At 41.2% G+C, this 24914-nt stretch overlaps 1 protein-coding gene across 2 annotated transcripts in view; it reads right to left on the reverse strand.

The window, feature by feature from the left end:
* TRAK1 (trafficking kinesin protein 1) overlaps positions 1-24444 on the reverse strand; it is a 145168-nt gene extending 120724 nt beyond the window's left edge. The window contains exon 1 of one of the 2 annotated variants that reach the window (XM_067291345.1): positions 24429-24444. The gene's annotated coding sequence lies outside the window, so the exon portion shown is untranslated. Of the gene's footprint in view, positions 1-23559; positions 23612-24428 lie in introns of those variants that run through there. The other variant, XM_067291344.1, reaches the window with a different exon arrangement.
* Positions 24445-24914: the final 470 nt, after the last annotated feature.

Below are 24914 nucleotides of genomic sequence, written 5' to 3' on the forward strand. Positions count from 1 at the left end.
GAAGTCATTGCCTTTTTAAAATAATCTAAAGATGGGGTGGAAGAAGGGAAGTAGCTTGTCACTGGTTAATAACTAGTGTTGTTTTACTAATTCAAAGTAAGAAAAACTAGTCCTTTGTAGTAACTGTCATTCAGTGCGGTGGGCCTATGGATCCAAACTGAAGTGATGGACCAAGAAAGTTTACAAAGAAAACTGCAATGTATCATTTTGTAGTGAAGAATATCCCCTACACAGCCACTTCACACCCACACAAGCAAATATGCATTCAGTCCAAAATCCCGCCCTGCAGCTTCTCTGAAAGCACTTTATGTAGGCAGGATAAATTATGATTCAAAACTAGAACATTCGGAATGTGTATCAGCTTTTCAGATATCCAGGCACAGTCAGTAAACAGCAGATATTTTATACTTTATAATATTAAGATGGTCTACTATTCTGCCCAGGTGCTCAGAAAGTAAGTTACATGGCTACTGCAACAGATTTGTAAGCCATAGTAGAGACATAAGATTTAGGATGAATTTAGAAAGATTAAAGATTCTGCAGAAATAGGACTGAGAATTGTAATACAGGAAGTGTTTCCACTTTTCTCCTCCTCTAACATACATTTGTGGTCCAGTATTAAAAGAAGTTAAAGTGTTTCAATCTCAGGAATAAGAAGAAAAACAAATGCAGTTTGTTCCCCAAATAGTCCTTTTCTGCCTTGGCAATCTTAGAGCACAAAACACACACACACACACACCATTACTATTCTGCATAACACGGATAGAAACCCTCCCAGGGCCTGAGGTAGAATGCAACAGATCACAAAACATCAGTCCATGCCTCAGTCTTGCATGGTCTACCTACACCATAACCCACCTCACCTCCATAGACAAGTTACACACAAAGATCATAAAGCTGCACTGACTAGTTCTGGACAATAGTAGGTGAAACTCTATGGTGGCGGGGGGGGGGGGGGGGGGAGGTCTCCTCTCCATCCTTGCCATCGCCATCCTCCGTCTCTACACACAATGTACTCGCTACACATTATGCAAGACCCTTGTAGCTGCAGGCTTCCCAAGTAATGAAGTTGTTTCCAATCAACCACTGGCTTTTTCTTTGCCTTTAAGGAAGGAGGGAACAACTCCTTCCCTACTCCAGAGTGTGCAAAAGTCTTCTTCCTTCAAATTACTTCAAGCAATTCATGCATATATTTGACAATATACACTAGCATGAATGAAATAGTAAAATTACATTTAAAAGACACCTTACCATTCAGTATGAATGCGTAAAGACAGATGTGGAAGATGAGCAATGATGATTACTCAATGCCTTTGAATGAAAATGGCTCTTAAGGAAAAGAGGAAGGAAAAAAAATTTATTAGAGAACTCAGCATATGCTTGACAGACTTAAACGGGTGCCCGTGCCAGGGAACTGCAGGGATTGACTGAGGAACACACATCAGAGTGTGGTCATGGGCACAGCTGCAGAAGACAGCACTAGACACTCTGTTCATCTGCCTCTACCCACATGGGAGCCTGCTGTTCCAGATGGCAAACAGGTACAGAGAACTATATGGCTTTTTTCTGAAGCCAGTTTAAAGAGGAGAGGGGAAAACAAACAAAATACACAAAATATGTCAGCTGGTTTTAAATAAGAATTGGTTTGGTGTCATCCTGATTGTGCTAAAAGCCCTGAAAACAATGTCAGGAAGTTGCTATTACAGAAGTAGACAAAGCGCACATGCTATCCCTCCCTCAACCCCAAATTCTCCTGACTCCAAGTCTGTCAGTAAGTAGTGCTTGTGATTACTTAAGGCAAAAATATTTCAGAATAAATATCAGACTAAAAGCAAAGGTAAGTATTTAGCATTTGTTTTCACCCATGATTCCATCAAAATTAAAATAAATGTGCTTTTGGGGGCAGATAACTTATGTGAGCACTCAGTTGTGATTTCAATAAGCTCAAGTATTTTAACATCACGGAAGACAATTCCAACAAGCTCTTGTGTGCTTCTGGACAGCATAACCCTCTGCTCAACTTACAGCCGCCAATTCAACCACCAAACTGTTTCCTTCATTTTTTAAAGTTACAACTATGCCCCTAAGACTGAGTTAATGTAGCAGTCTAACAAGTCAACCACTGGTCCGATTTTGCCCTCAGTTATACTCCAGTAACCCCAGTTAGCAGAGCTGTGTTACGTGGGATTTACGGAATAGTAACAGAGAATAAAACTGAAAGCTCTGAACTGAAAGGCTGTTTAAGCACTTAGACAAAACATGAAGTCTAAACACATTAGTTGGCTGGAACCTGTAAGCTCCTAAAGCCACCACCAAGGAAACTAGCCCTATCAGTGAGGCAAGCTAAGCTAAATTACTTGCACTCCCAACAGCCCTCTCTAACCACACATACCCACAGAACACACAATCTCTCCATTGACAACCTGGTGCTGTATTCAGATATGGCACCATTCTAATTATGAATCAGATTGCTAGAAGAGAATAGGACAGTTAACTTACTGCTGCTTAATGAGCGGGCTCTTGTTAGTTGTGAATACATTCACTGTACTTACTAAATCAGGAGGCAATGAAGTTCTGAATACATCATTAAAAGGATCCAGGAGTGCTGCTGCTTCATTTAGCATGACTACATGCACTGCTTGAGTTGGGAAGCAAGCAAGATGTAGAAGCCGCATCCTGTTGGGCCAGCAGATCTAATTTTAAATTAGGAGGAGGGAGACAGAGTGGGAGAAGTATTCTAAATGAGCAAAGATCTGAAGAAGCAAGAGTAAGCTCTTTTTATTGCTAACTTGAAGCAAGAGCATGCTCAATACTGTGAGATGTCAACAAAAAAAGTGTTGAGCTTATTAAAAAAAAAAAAAAAGAAAAGAAAAAAGCTGACCCATCCCACACTTTTCTTCAACAATTCAAGAGCAGGAGTATGCATTAATCATCAATTTGTCAATTAACTAAACAAGCCTTAATAAACATACACCCCTAACAAGGTGATACCTAGGACATACAAAAAAACCCATTTTCCCTAAAGTCTGAGAGGTTTTGTATAAAATTGTCTTTATGTGTTAAAAAATTAAACTGTTTTAATTACAAACAGAAGTTTAACAGTCTAATAGTATAAACTCAGTAGAATCCATTAATATATTGTATATTTAATAAACTGTGAAAGCAATACATGCTTTAAAAGTTGAACAGCAAACAGGCCAAGCATGGATCTTCATACAGTTGCTGAGTACCCAAAACCAAAGTCTGATGAGGTGCTCAACCAGCTTTCCCCCCCATTCTTTTCCCCAAAATAGTGAAATGATGAAGGTTAAAGATCTAAATATGGACATAGGGCTACATTACCATCTGTACCTAAACTTTTTAGTACATTTGTTTGAGCAGCAGAAAGTTAGCATAAAATTTAGATTCAGCTGCAAAAACAATACATCTAAGATAGACAACACAATGATAATCTCTAAGAAAAATAATTATCATTGCAAGGCAAGACAAGACTATATTATACAATTTATAATACAAATTATAGTATATTATAAAAATATCATCAGTATTTCTTGCATCATTATTTAAGACAAACAGGCCAACATCAACTTTTTATGCCCCCCCCCCCAAAAAAAAACAACCAACCACCACACCCAACAGTATTTATAGTATATTGAGTGAGGCCGAAGGGGAGGGAAATTGGCTAGCGGGCTCCTGTACATTCTCACAGAAGAGATTTAGAACATATGTTCAGTGAAAGGATGAGATTTCCATCTCCCAAGGGTCAGCCCATCTATCCATATGAGAATTTGCATGTCTAATGCATCATACAGTTACAGACAAATTAAAAAGGGTGACCATCAAATGTTCAGCTTTAGTTAATTGTTTAGCTTGGCTTTTCCGCCAGGAGCATACATATGTGAACCGGCATCACTGATGGCATCGCTGGAGTTGCACAGATGGGATGCATTTTTAAGACATAACAAATCATCTTTTCTCCCCCTACCCCACATGTAGAAGAAAGGGTAGGTTGCTGAAGTTCAGAATAAAGCTCAGCAGGGCTTAATATTCAGTGCAAGACTCAACTAGTTTAATCCGAGCAATTATTTTTCAGCCAGAAAGTAGTTGATATTTTAAGAGGACACAAAAATACTGGATTTTAATCAGACAAGGACTATCCAGGAACTGCCGCCTATCCAGGAACTGCTTTGAAGTACAGTATCACAAGCACATTTACCACAGTCTCTTCCCATCTTGCAGAGGGGAACAGGTGTTGCAGACATGACAGCTCATCTCTTACCTGGGAAAGACATCTGCCAACCAGTAACATCAGCACAGTATGACTGCACTTGCTTCAAGCCTTTAGAACACGTAATAAGTCTCTGGAGTTCATCAAGACCTTGATTTTCTCAGTTTTGCCAACAAAATAATTTTTAGGAAAAAAAATCCTTCTGATTAAGCATTCAGGCTTAATGCAACAGTCAGTCACTAATCCTCTTAAATTTTCTCTGGGCCCTGCATTACAATCTCAGTAACACAGGAGGCACTGCTCTTTTCAGGGGAGCTATGCAACTGTGCAGACCGTCATAATGTCATTCTAATAGCAATTGATTCCTCACTGCTATCACCGAGTAATCAAAACCCAGGTCTCAGCACACGGACTAGCTTACTTTGGGTACAGTCATACAGCAGTACTCTCAAATGACTGGGTGTAAGCTGTAAAACAGCATTCGCCCATGTGAGCGACCAAGGACTCTTGGGGTCACATGTCATGGTCCTTTGCACTGTGGTAAACTGAGCCACTTCTGCACTGTATTGTGGAAACAGCCTGTAGAACTATGTCTCTGCAGTGGTTTAAGCCAGCACCATTACTACAAAGTAGGGAGGTTATCAGTTTAGGGACGGGGTTGGGGGAAACCAAGAGAGGGAATCACATTCAGATAACAGCTGCAGATGTATCTCTCACCAGAAATATGCACCTACAAATGGGTCTTAGCACCCAAGAGCCTGGTTCACTGATATATTTATGTGTGTGTGTGTGTGCGCGCGTGCACACGCATACACACAAAACAGCACCAACATACACACAACAAAACACACAAGACCAATCCAACATGTACATCATTAACTTAGCAACACTGTTTTCTCAGTTTCAGATGGAATGCTGACAGAAAATGAGTACTCAGCTTTTGAGATCAATTATACAGTCTGCATCTATAACATCCAGAAAGGAACATGCACAGAGAACATCCATGAAAGCTGCATGAGAACCCTGGAAAGAATTCAGTTTTACATAATTTGTGTGCTGTTCTCTTTAACCATACTGAAAACTCTGTATGAGAGTACTGCCTGATTAGAGTTAGAAAACTGACAGATGGATATATAAAAATAAAAACAAATACTGCCTTTTCTTCCCCTTTTGCTTAACATAAGGTACCTCATGTGGCATCTCAGCTGTTTTAACTCAAAAACCTACACACTCTTTAATGACAGAAAGGAAAAGATGATGCTCAGGGAATTGTTTAAACATTCACTGCTCTGCTTAGCAACGACATGTTTACATGGTTAAAAAATCCATAACACAAGAAATACAGGGACATGCATGTTACCTATTATAAACAGCTGGCAAATTAAATCAGCATTCTTCAGCTCCTCTTCTGTTTTGCCATTTTGTCAGTCTTGCATCTTCCTGGCATATACCTCCCTTTTGCCTTTTGTACAGCACAGAGCACATCAGAAGGCCATTGAACACTATAAGCAGTTTCTTATTTATATTTCCAGGATATTTAAAATGGTTAACTGGCTTCCAAAGGAGGGGACAAATCACACATTCAAAATAAAACAAGAAAAGCATACTAGTTTCCTATCATGGCAGCCATGCTTCCTCAATGCTATGTGCCATATCACCATAACATAATAAGGAATAGTTCTGTTCACATATTTTATCACTACATGGTTATTCCCTCTTTCCTATGCATGTTTTACATCTCATCGAATATCTCATCACATACATTTAAGAACTTAGGGCAGGAACAGCTTTTCATTATATACATATACAAAGCTTAATACAGCAAGGGCCCTGTCTAAATAGGAGCATCAAAGAAAATAGGAAACAGCTACATGAGTGGCAAAACATGTGCCAAAGGACTTGAGTCCCAGCTATTCCCCCAGAGTCATACTTTCCAAAAAAGCCTAAGTCTCTAAGTATTTGTATTTATTCTCACATGATCATTTTCTTCACTCTTATTTCAAATACTTCAAAATATACTTGGTACCTGCAAGTTAACATAAGATGTTCTTCAGTTGCATGGGGAAAAAAAAATAAAGAGAAAAATCTGTCACGTGGAAAAACAATTTGTCAGATGTTTCTTTTTCCATGTACTCCACCACACCATATGTGGGGCTGGAAGAGAGCCTAAGAACATCTGCCACAGACTTTAAAACCCCTAATAATAGCACAGCTGGTGTCCCCAGTCCAATGATCTCAGCACAGACTCACGTGACCACTCCTGACTCTCGCCTCCACATCAGGCAGAGCTGAGAAACACTCATGTTGGACATATTCATTCATTTTCAACTCAATTTGCATTTCACAAAAGAACCAAACACAGAAGGCAAACTGAAATGCTACATCTCAAGCAGTTCAACAGTTCTGTTTCTGTAGGATTTCCCCATACTCCTTTCATTAAACTTTAGCAGAACACTCTCTATTCCATAAAATGAAACTACTCAAGAAAATAGCTGCAAAGCTGACTGTTTAGTGATCCAAGGTTAGAAATAAACTGCTTTAACTGCACTTAATCATATAACAGGGTGGGTTTTTTCCTCCTGTTAAACTTGTAGATGTCCATTCCTGCCCATTTAGTTAACAATAAATGTTTCTTGCTAACTCTGTTCTTTTAAACATGTTCAGAAGCTAATTTATAAAGGAACAAAACTTTATCGGAAAGAAGAAAAGCAAAAAGAGCAAGAAACTCAGGGAAAAGAAACTGTAACTATGTTTTAGCTCACGCTGAGTCAACATTAGGCATTAATAGGTATTTGTCATACATATGCCTTATTGAAATATCTGAGACTCTCCATTCCCAAAGGGTGTTGCTAGGGAAACCATATGACAGACTTGGTGAAGATGGGAACAAAGAAAGCAAAGTCTGTGTGGGGGTGGGGTGCCCGAGATTTTCATTACACTTCAGTCCATCCTCTGTCTTCTTTACTCTTTTATCTACACAAAAACATAGGTAGCATCCAGGAGTCAACAGTCATGAGTTCAGTTTATTATTCACGATGTCTGCAGGCACACCCAGGAAAGGCTACAGCAGACCAATAACTGACCATCTCCAGCACCAGACAGGAGGAGCAAGCGTTCCACAGTCACATTTATTCATTGGCAAAGCATGAAGTGGTGGCTACTTTGGCAAATTACTGTATCCACAGTAACATCAGACTGAATACTGAACTCTATGTTCCAAGTACGACCCATTTAATCAATCTTCTACAGAACACCAACATGTGACGCCAACATCCTCATTAGAGAACGTTTTCATCTTGTTTCCCATGAGAGAGGGGACAAAAATCCCAAAAGCAGATAAAGACAATGCTTTATAAGTCCCTTTACTGTCCAATAATATTGGCCTACTTTAAAATAAAATCTGCTTAGCAGATAATCTCTATTCATTTGCACCACATCACTGAATAAAAGAAGACGGGAAAAATACAGAACAATTTACTTCTCAGTTTATAGAAAGCACTGAAGTCCAAGAAGGGCTAATACACAAAATCAGCCCAGTTACAGTAATCAGTTTGGCTGTGACAAACAAACTTATAGTCATGCATCAGTTATATGTGCCTACTTCTTTGTTAACCCTCTATCTGATCTTTCATGTCTCTTCTCTCCCAGCCATAAGATCAAGATAAATTTAAAGTAGCATTTTCTCACCTGAGTCCCACAATTACAATATTAAGTGACACACATGCTTTTTTTTTTTTTTTAATATAGTGAAAGAAATAAAGACGACAAACTGTCACACCTCTCCAGCCAAAATTGAAACATTAGAGGGAACTAAGCCTAAGGGGAAGCAAGAACCTACAGCAGATGAATACAGGAACATCTGAAGAAAGAAAAGATACAGCCCCAACGTACATCAACTTGATCATGAATTCTAGACAATACCAGAAATTGTACAAAACTGCCTAGCTCCGGCCCCTCACAGAAGGCTCCACATGTCAGACAGAGTGCACTGTAGGTTTCTGACAGGGCAGAAGAAGCCTTACAAAGCGCTGTGCTATGGAGACAAAACTACTTCATTCCCCTCTTAAACTGCAACTGGGGAGTTAACTACTTTATGGCAGCAACAGCTGTGTCACAAGTGTGGAATCTGGCAGTAGCAAAGATCTGGGCTTGCACCAATAATGAATTACACTGCTTTTTAAAAATAAATTTGACATGAGACACACAAAAGAAGTCTTCCGTTGCTGTGCTGTTGGTTTTGTGGCAGATACAGTAACTACAAATACACATGATGCCCTTCAATTGGCAGAAAAGCGTGCAGTTCACAAAATAAGCATAAGCTCTCAAAAATACAAACGAGTTGCAGAGCTAACAAAGTTCTCCTGTGTAAGTCAGCCCACACCTGCTGGCTCCAAGTGGGCACATAACTACTGCTGTCTCCAGAGTTTGTTTCTTCACTTGCATCAGGCCCAAACTCTTTTCCTCCTCTCTGGTGTCACACGCTGTAGCTTCAAGTCCCATTTGATAGAAAATGGGTAGAGACAAGGAGTCCTGCTGAGTGGGTTAGTACTTTCACACTTCAAAGAGAGAGCCAGACCTTAGCCATCTACACTGCAGCTGAACTGCACTGTAGTGGAGCTATTTCATTCAATGCAACAATATCTCCATATAGGAGTTTACAAGTACTCACCTTTATTCTACTTACAATATCAAGCTATTAATAGGGAAAAGGCCATAAAACTTATCATGCACACTTTCCAGACTATCTGTATGCTATGCTCTTCCTCAGCAACTTATAATTCATCCAGAAAATACCTCCCTTCCTGAGTATTTTAACATGTGCCTTATTAAGCAGCTGTCCTGACAGAACTTGTGTTTTGCTACTCAGGAAAGTGGAAGATCAGAAGGCTGCTGAGTAAGACAGATAGGTAACAAAGAAAAGCACAATGCAAACATTGTATAAATGCAAAGTACAGTCATTCATAGATACAGTTACCACAACCTGTAATAGTTCCTGCTTGGCCCAATTCCCTTTTTCCCCTGAAAATATGTTTCTTTCAGCAGAAAGAAATTTCAGTACTGCTGAAATACAGCCTCTTTCTCCACATGTGGTAGATTGGGGGTGGATGGGGATGGAGGAGTGTTGTTTTAACTGTATAAACTAACCAAAGTCATCTCATAAATTACATCAGATCACAGAAGTATGCAGCCACAAAATAGCCTAGAGGCCTCCCAAGCTACAATTAAGCTTGGTAACAAGACAGTTCTCTACCTTGCACTGCCTTTACATCCAGAGTTGCAGTTTGAATATTTGATTGACACCAGCTGAGCACTTATATAATGAGGCCATTGGCTACAGTGAAAGTCACTTAGCTAAACTTAGCTCAAAGAGCAACAAACCCTGAAAGCATGCATCATGGAATTACCAGCTATTTCACAGCACTTCTCAATCTTGTGCCAGCTGATGCCCCCTTGTCTTGAGGGAAAAAAAAGAAAAAAAAAAAAAGAAAAGAAAAACCCCCACACAAAGCAAAAGTTAACAGAAGTGGCTAGCATATTCATATTATTGCAACCTTGTACTGATTTTTGAGTTGAGCATGTTCTGCAGACAAGAGGCAAAACTCAGAATATCCAAGATAGCATCACTATGCTCGGTTCTTCCATTTACCAGCACTGAGCTGAGACAGGCTGATACTCTAACTTTGCCCTCCTGTCTACACCATCTCCAAAGCAAACTGCCCCATTCACAAACCCACCATTCAAGGCGCAAATGGAAACTGGTCCAAAGAGGGCAGCAGTGTTCCCAAGAAATATATTCAGTCCCTTTTGTGCTTTCTTCCCATTTAAGCTGCCCACACACTTTACCATGAAGTATTATACCCGAAGGACAACTTGAAACAGTAGAAGCGTCAGTGCAAAAGTATTACAAGAGCCATTTGCGAGTGCAGCAGACAGTCATTTCATGCTCCCATTTGCTTTGTGGTCATTTAGAAAAGTGCAGCTACAGAAGTTTCATACAAAGTAAAAGAAACACACTGCCCAGAGCTCTCTTAACCTGAAGGTCATATTGTCAGTGCTGCAAAAAGGCAGCTGACATTTTGGCAGGCTCTGTATATTGCACAAATCAAGATCCAAGAGACTAATTCAGGGATACACTCAAGGTGTCAGGGATTCCAGACCATCTCCATAGCTGAGGTACTCTAAATACTAACTGTATTAAGCCAGATACACTAATATATCTAGCAATAGAAGTTTGGCTTTTCTTTTCTTTCTTTTTTTTTTTTTTTTTTAAATAAACTTTAAAAAGCAAAGCAGCCCAGAGGTGCAGTCAAGACAAAATCCTGGTCATTTTTATTCAAATATCACCTCTTGTAATGGATCCTTAAACGAGAAAAAAAACCCACAAACAGCACACACACACGCCTTATCACAATATTCCCTTCTCCTTCTCCACCTTTTTTCACAGCAGGCACACTAAAGTTTTGCTATTCTGGAGTAAATAGTAACCTATGCAGTTGCTAGACTCTTGTTGACTTCTGCAATTATTTCCTGAAAGAGAAAATATAACCCTCAACAAAAATCTTTAAAATCAGTAATCCACAACCTGACAATTTGGACTCTACTCAAGGAACCATTCCTGACTTACAGGGCTGCCTTCTGCTTCTCATAACTGACAGCCATTACACCTGTAAAAAAATCACCAATAGTTTTCAGCTCCTACTAAAATCTGTTCTCCAAGAGGTTAGCGAGTCTACTTTTTCAGAAATGCCTTTAAGAAAAAAGTGCCTGTTAAAACTGGTCTGAAGTTTTTGTTAGATATGAAAGGAGTTAAGTAGTATAACTTCTTTCGGCCAGCACATCTCTGAGGTTTTTTTAATAGAATGTGGCATACAGAATTAATTTTCCTAAACAACAAGATCTTAGTATCTTTTGTCAAAAATCTTAATTTAGAATATAATTTCAATTTTTTAGTTTAAGATTTAGGTTAAAAAAAAAAAAAAGAGAAGAGCCCCTCATTTGCATTTAATTGATTCCATTCAACATTATTTGCTAATTTCTCTTTGAAATACCCCTGTGTGCTACCAGTTGCTACCAAGAACTTTATTAACCAATAACTGACTCCCTGTATGGAAAAGGAAGTTGCCAGTTTCTGTCTTTGCTTTAACTGAGAAGATGAAAAATGATCTGTAATAACTGACATACAAAACAAAGCTGGTATGGTTTTTTAAAAAAAATACCATCACCAAAAAAAAAAAAAAACAACCACAGAAGGGAGAAATACAGGAGAGTAGCCAAAATGCAGGAAATCATAAATGATACTTCAAAGTATCCTTAGTGGCCTTCAGGAACATCCAATGCCATACTATTCCAAGATCCCGAGAGTTCAAAATTCTTTCAGTTCTCCAGTAGTAACTGATAATATCATTGAGCAATACAGCGACCAAAACAGTCCCCCCAAAGCCTGTTCTTTAGCTTTATGCATACTGAACTCCAAGTTGCCACCTGGCTGCACTATCAGTTTTCTATCACAAAACAAACAAGTTTCCAGTTACAGATCAGAGCAATAAATAACCACCAATTCCCACTCAGAAGAGAAATGAATTACCTGTTGTAGGATTCAGATCAGAAGGACAGACTGATGCCCTCTAGTTTCATGCTTTCCAGATCTCTGGAATTAGAAACAAGTATTCTACAGCTGTTCAGTCTAGGAGTTTGTTAAATCAAAAAAAATCAAATAACTTTTTATTACCTACATTATAACGACTGTTTGCTTGTTTTCTCTTTCAGGGAGAAGTTTGAGGAACAAACAGAAGAACATACTACTACATCTATTATAACAAGTCATGTTGTAAGCTAAACAGCTGCTCATTTTTCTGACTGTGCTGCCCCTCCCATTTCCTCTTACTCATTTCTCCTGCTTCAATATTATATCATGTCTTTATCTTCAAGTTTCTCCTGTTGGTCATAGGATCAAACAATAAGCTTGCTGCTAGGTGAATTTAGGAATTTCCTCTTCAGTATTCTTGATAGGGTAATTACTGCTAACAACCTCCTATCTCAGATAACAGAAGCAGGACAGAGACAATTAATCAATTTTTCCCAAGCACTTCTGCTAGCCAAGATTATTATGTTTGCTGCCTTCCTTTACAAAAAAGCAACTAACTAATGACACAGCTTTGATAACATTAACTCTCCTTTTTGAAAGGGAACCACATAATGTACGCGTTACAAATTCAGGGTGCGGTTCTATACACCTAAGTCAAACTAAACACTAGCTGACCTTGCCTGCATTCGCCTACCTTGCCTTTGTGCCACCTCCAGCATTTATCTAACCCACTGAGAAACAGGTCAGGGAGTCAAAACCACAAAAAACCCTACAACAAACAAAACTACTAAAGAAAAAAAAAAAAAAGGTTTTCCAGTTTGCCTCCCTGACCTGCTTCACCATTGGATCACAGCACCAAAGAGCAAAGCAGTATCAGGCAAGTGCTAGCAGTGACAGGAACACATAGATGAGGGTAGGCGAGAAGGCAGGACTATCCCCAAAGAGACAGTGAGCTGTAAAATCAGGCTAATTGATTGCAAAAGCACAGCCTCCAGGCACACGCTTTCCAGTCATCTCAAGCCAATATAAACTCAGGCTTGCCCTGAATGCACAGCCTCACCCCACCACACACCTATTCTTAAACCATGTGTTCCCGTCACTCCTCTTCCTCATAAAAATGCTGGTGCTTGTACTGCTCCTGGTCAACATGAGCAAAAAAAGCAACCTGGCTGAAAGACTAAACCCAAGGGGGGAGGGGGGGTGTCTGCAAGGGATGGAAGCAGGGATGGGGAGCACAGTTTTACGTAATTTTTCTCTAGATCAGTTCTCTGAGCTGGCCCACTGCATGGCCATACAAGAACTAGTGCCAGCATGAAGGATGGGTGTGTGGGTGGGGAGGAAGGACTACTCTCTACTGCAGCTTCAGTAGCCTATCAAGAAACCACATTTTTAAACAGTCAAACCACTCAGCTGAGATGTTCTGTTGGGTTTACTTGCCATCCTGGTTTAGGCAGTCATTTTCCACCTTCTCTCTGCAGCTTTGAGGTTTTTCAAATATCATGACGGCAATGCTGTCTTCCAAGCTTCTTGCCAAGAGGACAGCCATCCCTGGTAGGAGTCAAACCACCAGCCTTCATTAACAGCAGAACGCGCTAACTGACTGATGGCACCACAGAACTGAGGGAAACCACTAGGTGAGTGCCTAGAGCCAGGATCTACACAAGCATTAACCCATGATTTGACATCAATAGTCTCTTTCTGGAGATTCAGAGAGACCGAGGTTTTAGTTTCAATTTATTGAGGTGAATTCAATAGTGATATGAAACTGAAGCTAAGAAACTGAAAGGCAGCTGAAGAACCATTTTTGTTATTGTCATTGCACTCATACATGCTGGAAGAGTAGCTGTGCTACATCTACAAATCCAAAGAATAATCCGTTTGGTCAGCTGGTAGAAAGAAAAGATGAGCTTTAGCTACAAGATTTTTTTTTTAAAGGAACAAATTGAGTGTGACAGACAATAAGGACCATTTAAGAGTACAGTTCTGTCTATCTGAACTGCAACTTCCATCTAAACACCAGTTGACCAGTCATACATCAGTCATGGAAAGAAAAGTTCTTAAGAATCATCAATTTTATATAAGTAAATATGTCAAATTAATGCAAATTCTTAATTTTTGCTCTCAAAATTCATATAGATCAAGCATGCTGTATTCCTCTTATCAAAGGTTAGTACTAACTTCAGATCAAAGACTACAATTAGATGCCTATCATTTAGACACATTTTCTGTCATCAGCTGTCATCAACACCAATTTGGGAACAGGGATAAAATTCCAAAACAGCCCTCATTAAGTGAAATAAGATCGCAATAAAATAATGAATACTTACTAAGAAATCCACTCTGATTTTAGGAGATATATTCAGTATCCACACCCAAAGTGAACTGGCACCAGTCTACCTGCTCCACCAGGACTCAGAGGCTTTTCAATATGGAAAGTTAGGTATCTACTGTGAATCACTGATCCTACATTTACTCCCTCTGAACTACACCTGGTTCCAATCTTTGCCTTTATAGGTAAGTGTCCCTAGCTTTAATATCTTTCTTATTCCACAAAAGCAGTTATCTTAATTCTTAATTTTAGGGATTTTTTTCCTCTCAACAGAAAAAAAGCAATATCCCCACAAACAAAAAACAACAAATAAACCCTGTCCAGATCCTTTAAGTCAAAATTCCTATTTCTCTCCTCTCCATCCTTTTTTGCAGTACATCAATACAGTGATACTGTAACAACAAAACTTTTAAATTTTCTTCTCTTTTATGAAAGCATTCAGCAGTAAATATGCAGCAGGTATCTACTGAAAGCTGATAAACAGTGCAAAATGGGTGAAAACGTTTATTGTTTGGAAGGGGAAAGTGAATATGCCAGACTAAAGAAGCTCTGAGATTCTGATCTACCTGGAATAGTCACTAGCGAGCAAGGAGAGATGGTGCTGTGCCTTGTACGTACTATGTTCTCAGTTCAAACCCCCTTTTTGAGCACTGATCTTCTTCATAGCAAAAAAACAAAGTTAGCATCATAGTTCATCAATTCTACTTCAGGCAAAAAGAACATACAAATCTGGCTTAAGTCATTATTGTAATAGAAGCACTGTCCGATCTTGAACAACCTGCCTGCCAGACACATACACTATTTAAAACTCCTATAGAAAGCACTGAAACTTCTTGAATAAATCATATACTCCTCAGAGAGGGGACAGTCTCCTTGCTCTTGGTACAGTGGAATCCAGTCCTGCTTAGAGTTCTTCTTTTGTAGGAGGATTTAATAACATATACTACCAACTCTGGTAGTAAAAATATGTGCAAGTGCTGTACTCATGTTTGCTGAAGAGACTGCCGTGTTTAAATAACACGAGTGGCAGTTGATTAGGCTCAGATACTCTACTCTGTCTCGTTTTAACCAGTTAATACCAGAGAGGGTGTGCCAATCAGCTGAGCATAAGTGACTGACAGGCTTATAACAGAGATTCACAAGAATCTTTCATTCTAGTATTGGTACTAACTCCTGAATTACCTGAGTCATGTGTTTTGATCTTGCTGACCTCCTTAGTCCTTTGCACAGTGAGAGAAGACAATATTTTTTCTGACTTGTGAGCGCTTAAAGAAACTCAATTCATTAGAAGTTTATGTAAAATGTTTTGAAGCTTTTGCAATGCAAGAGCAAAGTATTTAAGAAAGCTGCTTTTGCCTGAGGTCTATAACAGCTGCTAAATGAAGTCTTATTTAGTAGGTAAAAGTAGTACGAGTGAGTGTCACAAAGAACTCAATGTCCTGCACAAAAAGAGATAGTGTAACGTATATCCAATAGGATAACAGTAGAGGCAACTTTGGATTTTGGGACAAAATTGTATTCTGTCAGATAAGTGCAGTACCTATGCTTTCTCAGCCTTTTCATTCTGAGGGCATAGGATGTCTTGCAAAATAAGATTTTTGAGAAAGCCATTATGGAGTAAAAATCTAGGGGGAAAAAAAACATGAGAAAAATAAAAAGTTATAAACATTTCAGATAAAAGAAGCATTTTCAGTTCAAATTACTTTATATTGGAAAGTTATGGCTCTCAGGTCAACCACAAGTGACTGGGTCAAATGATAAAATGCTTATCTACCGCCTGACAAGATTACATAATGCTCAGGAAACACAGCCATAAAAGCAGTGACCTGGCTATGACCTTCACACATGCAGGTTTGCAGAATTCATTAGTGGATGAAAGCCTCAAAGAAGGTAGTGTTTTTGGTAAACACTAATCTCCATTCCCTCCATAAATTCCTGGAAGTGGTCATTACTATAGCATTACCACCACAAAATGGAAGTCTACCATTTCTTTCTGAAGGAGGTATAATTTGTGATTATTTTACTACAGCAGGACTTCTACAAAAAGAAACCATGATTTCAGAAAGACCGATTTCTTCCTCATCACCTTACATCAACAGTCCATAGATCCTCAGAAACGCAGCTGATATGATCAGTCATAGCTGCAAAGAACAGAAATCCCGTTCAAGAGAGGGTGTTTAAAAAAAAAAAAAAAAAAAGCAATCTAAGGACTTTGACATTGCTCCAGTATTTTCAAGTTCTGCTCATCTCACAGGCACCACTGAGGCAATATGTTTGCATGGATTTGAACTGCAAGGTTCCTGCTTATTGCAGAGGAGCGGAAGGTTTCTCCCTTGCCAAGCCCGTGAACATGCCAGTATTTGATAGTCAGGCTAGGCTTTTTGGGTCAGGCACTGCTGTTAGTAATGCAAGCTCCATTTCTGCAAATATTAAAGAGGACACTAAGAGTCTCCATTTCCCACAAGAAGCATACACTGAGTAACAAGATGTCATTTTTAAGAAGTACCCTTCTCCTTAATCAAAACTGCTTTGTAGTATTCTCTAGGAGACTAAGTTATGGCTGCCATGGGACCATAACTTTCATGCCAATCCTGACTTGCATTAAATTAACATCTAGTATGACATTAACTGCACATTCCTTTAAAAAGGAAGGCAAATTACGCGAACATGCAACGCAGAAGTGCACTTATTGGTTCTCACTTATGTTAACCACATTATTGCCTCAAAGAAGTGCATGCAACTATTTATTTGCACCAGCCAATGTATCTGCAGTTTCCATTCTTCACCTCTAAGCTATAAATGTTCCCATTTTATTAACATTTTTCTACTCTTTGTTAAAGCATGGGACAAATCAACTTAGCATTAATATAAACCATATTGAAAATTAATGATAAGTGGTTTCCTCATGTTTTACTTAAAGCACAGGAGTTATTACTTTTTTTTTTTAATTAGATACATTTTTCCTTAACAATTGTAAGACAAGTGGGAGAATACGTGACTTGTTTATCTGCATAAAAAAGGAACAACATCTACATTTGCTTTAAGACGTCTTAACTCTTTTCTAGTGTTTCTAATCATCTTTGACATCCTCCCCATCCCTCTATTGTTTCTACATAATTTTTGAAAAAAGTTCTCAGGATTGCTTTTCACTTTATAACATTTCTCAGGCATCCAAGAGTAGTTGACCTCGCTCACCATAAGAATGGCTAGATAGATGCAGCTCCTTCTGCAAGGCATCACTCTAACTAGCCAGACAGTGCAGGTTTAGGAAAAAAAAAACAAAACAAAAAACCATGCACCACACACAGATCCACCTACCAAACACAAAGTGGCACACACTCCACAGAGCTCTTGTTTTCACATAGAACCAAACAGTGAAATTGGTTCTTTTGCAACACATTGCCAGCAAGCTCCCAATGCAATTCTTGACTGTCAATTTGTATTTGTCTGCTTTGTGCTCTCTACAGTAGTTATTTTCATTCTTGGGTTCATGGATTACCTAAACAGGCCTGCAAAAGGCACTAAGGAAATAACTTCCACATGCTTTACAAGGAACGACACATAAGACATTTCTAAAAGTATTTGCATGCCCCCTGGAAAGCTGCAAGAGATCCACAAATTAAAAGCAGACCAAAAAAAAAAAAAAAAAAAAGTCAGTCTTAATAAAACCCTCTCACCTCTACTTTTCAAACCCTTCAGATCACATAGTATCAAAAAAAAGTAAGAAAGACAAGAGCAATTTTTGCACGGCTGTTTCACTAGGAAAGCATTGTTTAACACACAATATCTGAATAATTTTTCCCCAGAGCAATTACAAATAGAAAGAGAAATCTTAATTCAGATGAAAATACTTCATTGTAGAGCAATAAGATCATAGTTCTGCTAATCCATCTAGACCACTTAGTAGTTCTTTCTGGTCTTATGATCTATGAAGAAAAATATTTACCTGCTGATGTTACCAAAAAAAAAAAAAAAATCAAAATATACTTGTTCGTATTCTATTGATGTTGTATTGGTTTTTTGAAAGGTTTTCCCTTTTTAAAAGTCTGCTAAGAACAAATAAATGTTTCCTTTCTACCTTCTTCAGCCTTTTTTTAAAGTTGGTTTATATTGCTTTATAAACCTAAAACCATACTGCTTTATACATTGAGTTTTGATGTTTGCATTATTCACAATAAAGACTATAATCTGTGGACATCTTGCTCAGGGAAGAGTGCTTTGAAATGCAGACTGAACTGAAAGTTTGTGGAATGAAAATACTCAAATTTATCCTTAGGTATATTCTCATTCTGTATTAAAAAGGACAATGTCTACAGCCTCTGAACATTAACTATGCAGTATTTCTTTCTTTGGTTCATATAGGTGCTGGGAGCTAAGAATATTCCATAAGTAAACAAACACATAGTAGGCTACTGTCAGCCTTAGTATTAACATCTCATCTACGGACACGCAATTGGTTTTGACTACACCAGAACTTAGTGTACAGCAGTTTCACAATCAGCTTATGCTCGCTGATGACTTTCCCTCCCCACACCAAAGCCTCAGCCACTTATTCCTTCTGCTTCCTTTGCCTTGCTGCTAATGGTTGCTCAGTTGCACAGAGGGTCAGATGAGATGGACAGTCTGACTGAAAGTCAACCTTAAAAAACAGTTCTCAGTTAAGTCATGGAGTTGCTTCCTAGCATCAAGGTAGGGAAGGGGGTGGAAGAAGGAATACACAGCTGGGGAAGCTCTGCTGGGCAGCAACATGGTCTTATGCAAAATAAGCCAATAATAAACCACTGCCAGAGTTTTTAAACTGAGCTCTTCTCACACTTCCTTCCTTCTTTCTATTTCTCCGACTTCTACAGCGTTAAGAAGTTCTGCTGTGAATAAAAGCAGAAACAGCAGGGCTCTAGTATACATTAACCCATGAGAATACTTAAAAGAAATTAAATGGAAAAAACACAAGGAAATACGAACAGCTAAGCATCTCTGCGTTGCTTGGGTTTACAGTATCTAATGGATTGTGAGTCAGAAGACAATCCTGTCCAGGGGGGTGGTAAGATAAGGCAAAGAATCAACTCCAGAACAGTCACCAACCGATTTAAGCCGAAGCAAATCTGTCAACATAATTGAATCTAAGAATTATCTCTGAGCTAATCTGTTTGTGCTATCAATAAGCCTCTTAGCTGGATAAACATAAGCAGGATGACTATATAACATGACTTTTTGCCCTGTAATCAATAGGTTCCAATACAAAGAGAATATTGATTAATCAAAATTCAATATTCTTTGTCTAAAACTGTCTGTTATTTAATAGTGAAATCCTAAAAATTAAATCAGGAGTCACATTATTCACTGCAAACAAAGTAAAATAACAGCACTTGTAAACTCACTGATTTATTCCATAATACCTCAGAATAGTTAGATAGCCTTAGCACAGATACAGAAAAATTGCCTGTACGCAGAACAGGGTACAAACGCTTTATACCCTTCAAGTGTCGCAGAATGGCTAATCCTAAAAACATTCTTTTCTGTAACAGACTAGGCTGAATTATGAATTCTAAAATGGTCATACAGCTATCACAATCAAGCCAGCCAGCAAGCAGAAGGCTTTGAATCAGACACTAACTGATCTTAGAGACGACATTAACAGGAAGTTGATTCTCAAGATTTTCTCTCTCCCTGTAGCTCTGATCCCACACCTGAATCCACAAGAGTGATCCCTCGAAGCAAGTGTAGCCTTCCAACAAGGTAAGGGCATTGCTCATTGAGTTTTAATTATAGAAGTGTGACTGAGAAACATGTCTTCATGGCATAAGCATTGCAGATCACAAACTGGTTTTACAGACCCAGTATTAGAAAGCACAGTTCACTACAAGTGAACTGTTTACAGCTGAGATGCAGTATCCACCATTCAGTGAATAGAAAGTATTCCTTCTATTTATCACATTTTTATGATATCTCTGCAAGCCACGTGGTGTACCGTCACTACTGGAATCTATTCCTTTTAATGACCCTTACACAACATACAAGCAACAACAGCATTCACAGTAGAAACTAGAAACGATATGACTGCTATATAGGAAGAGGCAAGTGTGCCTTTGTTCATTTCATGGGTAACCTATGTCTATTAACTCTTTAACCTGGATCTTGATGGCATCACTATGCTTCCTACATAGGAAGAACTGTAATGTACATTTGGAGGCAGACAGTTCAAAAGAAAAACAGAACCTGGTACAATAGCATATCAACAATAGTTCTGTGACCAACAGGCTAAAACACAGCTTTTAAATCCTTGTTCTAAGTATTGGGACTTCTTATATCATACTGGTCTATCTGTTCTTACATTAATATTGAAATAATGTAAAAATAAGCAGCATATGAAAGCAGCTACAGTTTTGTGGGAGTTAAAATGGGTTTATTCAAATGTTGAAGTTATATCGATGAAGTACCTGACCTAATATTGGCCTAACATTGGAGACTATTATTAAAAGTAGCACCAATTTTTGGCAAACAGAATGGCCATTATTGGAGGGGGGGGGGGCAGGGGAAAAGGGAGGAAGAGGTATTTGTTTTAAAATTTGAAATTTAGGGAATATGCTATTTTTTTTTTTCAAACTAACAAGAAAAATGCCACTAACCTCAACTTACCCCCACACAATGTACTTTAAAAAAAAATAAAAGTGTGTATAACCTTGCCTACACCAGCAGACAACAAATGGCAAGGAAGTTCAAACTACACAAAGTAAACGATGTCCCACAAATACTGCTGCTAATGCCAATAGCAAGAACGCTAAACTACCCCAGTTCTGGAATTCAAATAAAGTTATTTAAAGACTTTGGAAAGAAACCAGTTAAAACAAACAAACATACAAACAAAAAAAACACACACACACAACTTATACACAGCCTTCCCTGTTGTGTTGTTATCTCTCCTCTCCCAAGAGGGTTTTGAAGAACAAAGGAAATTTTTAAGGAGAAAGATGTGTTTGGCTTTTAGAAGGGGAAGGGGGAAAAGGCTTGTTTTCCACTTCTTGCCTTTATTGCAGAAAATGTACGAGTCTATGTATTCCATTGCTCAGTTGCCCTTGTACCTAGATTTTTCTTGTTGATTCTGCCCCAAAAGCACTCATTCTCAGAATTCTGTCTAGTAAACTATTTCAAAAAAAATCCTGCATGTAGCTTACTGTCTGTCAAGGCAGATACTGTGAGAAGTTTCAGCATTTTTCCTGGTACTACTTTCACACTTAGGCAGTGGCAACAATGAGAAACATCAGTGTTAGTCAAGTATGCATTTAAAACAAAAACATTTTACCTGCACTAATTTGCACCATTTCAATCTCATTTTTCTATCTCAAAGTAGATTGGCTAGAATATTTCAAAACTCAAGAAATCCTCAGAGGTTCAGAAAGGTCAGGATCAAATTACTTCCACTGGCAGGTACAAAAGCAGCTGGTCAACTGTTACAGGAGAGAGAATGTGCAAAGTAGAAAGGAGCTCAGGTATGAGGAGCAGCAGCAAGAAGAACAACTGGGTCAGGTACCTGCAGGCAAGAGCTCCAAACAGTTCCCCACAAATCTTCTCAGTCTGATCTTCCTCCTTGGTACATTCAAGTTTACTTACTTCCAACTCTCACCTGCATTCCAGGAACTGATAAAGTGCCAAGGTAATATCCATTAAAATACATGGGGGAAGCTTGCTAATCACATAACAATACTGCTTCAGTAGTCAGGACTCTGGAGTAAACTAGTCTGATGATCAGAGGTTGCTGCAACAACTTTAGATTTCAGAGATGTGTGCATACAGAGGTCAAACGTGAAACACTACATGACATTTATGTATGTGCCAAATCATGTTAATGCTCCCTCGGCATACTGGAGTGCTAACCAGTACTCTAGAAAAGGCTCAAGATCCTGTTAAAAGTGAAGGGTTTTTCTGGATCTAGAGGGACTCTATTGATTTCCATTGTTGTATCCACCATGCAGTCAATTCCGCTGCCAAGGACATCCATGCAACGGACAAACTCTTTCAGTTTTCAGTTCTTTCAGTTCAACTGAAATTTAACTTCTATCCACATATACAGCAGTCTGGTCTTCTTTTAACCCACCAGCTCACATTAAAAGCTGAAAACTCTTGCCTTCCATTAGGACTTTTATCCTTCCATTTTTCCTCCCCCATGACAACACTCATTGGAAAACAGAAGATAAATAGCTATAATGATAGTTTAATAAGATTTTCTTACATTGTTTCTTATGTGGCTCTAAGACAATTTTCTTATCTGTTATCATCAAGGATTGCCTTGGCTCAATTAAAAAGGGTTACAGAAACCTCAGAGAAGGCATGTCTTTGTCAATATACTTTCTGGGGTGCTTCTTAAGTAAACTCCAAAAGAACCTCACTAGTAACAGCCACATTTAAGCAGAGTTCAGTTTCAGTATGGACAAGAACAAGGGCATAATTTACAGTGCATGAAACTGTAACACACAATAGTGAAACGTGCTTATACCACAAACTGATCGTAAGTACTGGTTTTTATTTTGTTGTTTGTGTTTTGTTTTTTGCTGTTGCTCTCCTGCTCACAAAAAACATTACATGCATTAATCCCAATGGATTGAAAGGTTCAAATAAGGTTGCAGATTCCAAGACAGAGAAGAGTCTCCACAGGGTGGACTTCTTACAAACACGTCTGAGCAAGAGAGGAGAAGTCTGGACTCTAACAGATGTTCCATGTTTTGGACATTTCCTCCTCTTGCCCGATTTCACATGAAAATAGCCTTGTCTAAACATGAGGCTCAAGACTGTCAGCTGCAAACAAAGCAGACCCTAAGATCTCAAATTTGTTATAAAACATAATGGAATATTTCAGTCATTTTAAATAGAGGTATGCTTCCAAACACTATCATAATCCTTGATACTAAAGAAACTAATAAAGTTAGTTAAATATTAAGAGCCTCCCATCACGGATATGTACAAGCAGGGGTCCTCCTAACCGACAAGAGCAGCTGAGCTGCCTTCTGTAAATAATTTACAGGCCCAATTTTGCAAGCGATTATTGAGCTGCGGTAAATAATTATACCCAACTGCCTCTTTCCTTCAAGCGGGCGGAAGGTACAAAGGAGCACCGGCAGCAAAGGCGCGGTGCTCTGCCTGCCTCTAACCCAGCCGGGTGTGAAGGTCGCCCCAGTGTCGCAGGGCTGGGAGGGAGCCGCGAAGGAGGACGCGTTACATGCTGCTCCTCGGCGAGCGAGGCCGCCCCTCCTTCTCTCCCCCCCGCAGCCGCTCACCTGCGGGGAGGCCGCGAGAGAAGGAGGCCGAGGCGGCCGCCCGCGCAACACAAACCGTTACCCGCCCAACCGCCACGGCGGCTCGCGGCGCCCCCCGCCTCGCCTCGCCTCGCCCCGCCAGCCCGGCGCGCGGGCCCCGCGCACTCACCCCGCTCCGGCCCCCGCAGGCGCGCGCGCCGCCAACGACCCCGGCGCGCGGGCGGCGGCGGCACCGCCGCGGGCCGCGGGAGCCTCGCTGCGGGCGGCGGCCACCGCCGGGCCGCTGCTCCCGTCAGGGCCGGCCCGCCGCGCGCCGCGGCTCCTCAGTGGCGCAGGCAGAGCCCCGGGGCGGCGGCGGCGGTTGCTGCTGCGGCCGGCTCGCTGCTTCTCCTTCCTCCTGCTGCCCGCGCCGCATGTGCCCGCCTCCCTCCCGGTGCCGCCTCGGGCGCCCGCCGCTGCTTCAGCTCCCCGCTCTCAGGCGGCGCCCGGAGCACGGGGACGGCTGCAATCCCCTCCGCGGCGGCGGCATGCAGCTAGCCGGCGAGCACACGTGGAGCGGCCGCCGTGAGGCGCGGGGCTGCTCCGCTCGCCCTCACCCCGCAGCCGGCCCGTCCTCGGGAGGCGGGGCGGCGCCGACACCTACGGGGGCCGCGGCGCCTTCCTCCCGCGCTCGCCGCCTGCGGGGCGGGAAGGGCAGCGGCCAGCGCGGAGCCGCCCGCCGGCTCGGCAGCCGCAGCTCCGCCCCCGCCCCGCGGCGGCCATTACCTCATGGCCCAGCCCTGCCGCGGGGGCGGCGCCGGGCGGTGCCAGGCAACCGGGCCCGGTACCCCGGCGGGGGGCGGCGGCTGCCCCTCGCCCGGCCGGGGGGGGGCTGCGCTGCTCGGGCACGGCTAGTGCGGCGGGAGGGGGCGCGGGGGGCTCCCCGTAACGGGGCGCATCCGTGGCTGCGCGGAGGAGGCTGTGGGCGGCTGGAAGCAAAAACGCCCGGTGCCCGTTTGCCCCCGCGGCGGCGGGCAGCCCGCGCTAGATGTGACTTACCGGCCCTGCAGCGCCAGCTGGCGCGGCCGGTAACGGCAAAGCTCCCGAGCGGGCCGAGGGCGAGCGGGGCCCGCCCCGCTGCGGGCTCCCGCGGCCCCCTGACGCGGGCAGGGGCAGACCCCGGTTTGGGGCGGGCCGGCAGCGTCCGCACGAAGTAGCGGGGCCGGGCTGAGGGGAAGGGGCAGAGGAAGCACCGCGGTGCCCGGTCCCGGCCGGGCCTCCCCCACCGCCACTCAGCGGCTCACGGAGCGGGTTGTAAGACTGCCCAGCTGCTTGTCGTCTGCTAATGAAACTAGCTATATTTTCGCCGCGCGTTAGGATTTCTGAAGAAGAAGGACCTACTTTCACCACCGTGCTTCTGAGTGACCTGCACAGATGCAGCCAGGTGACGGCGACGGGGCCCTGTGCCTAGTTTTGCTGCAGTGTATGCAAGAGTGCGGCCTCCCTGACCTAGGCTTAATGGAAACCCTCACCCACCACCTAGCC

The sequence above is a fragment of the Apteryx mantelli genome, chromosome 2 (assembly GCF_036417845.1).
Source record: "Apteryx mantelli isolate bAptMan1 chromosome 2, bAptMan1.hap1, whole genome shotgun sequence".
Classification (NCBI taxonomy): Eukaryota; Metazoa; Chordata; class Aves; order Apterygiformes; family Apterygidae; genus Apteryx; species Apteryx mantelli.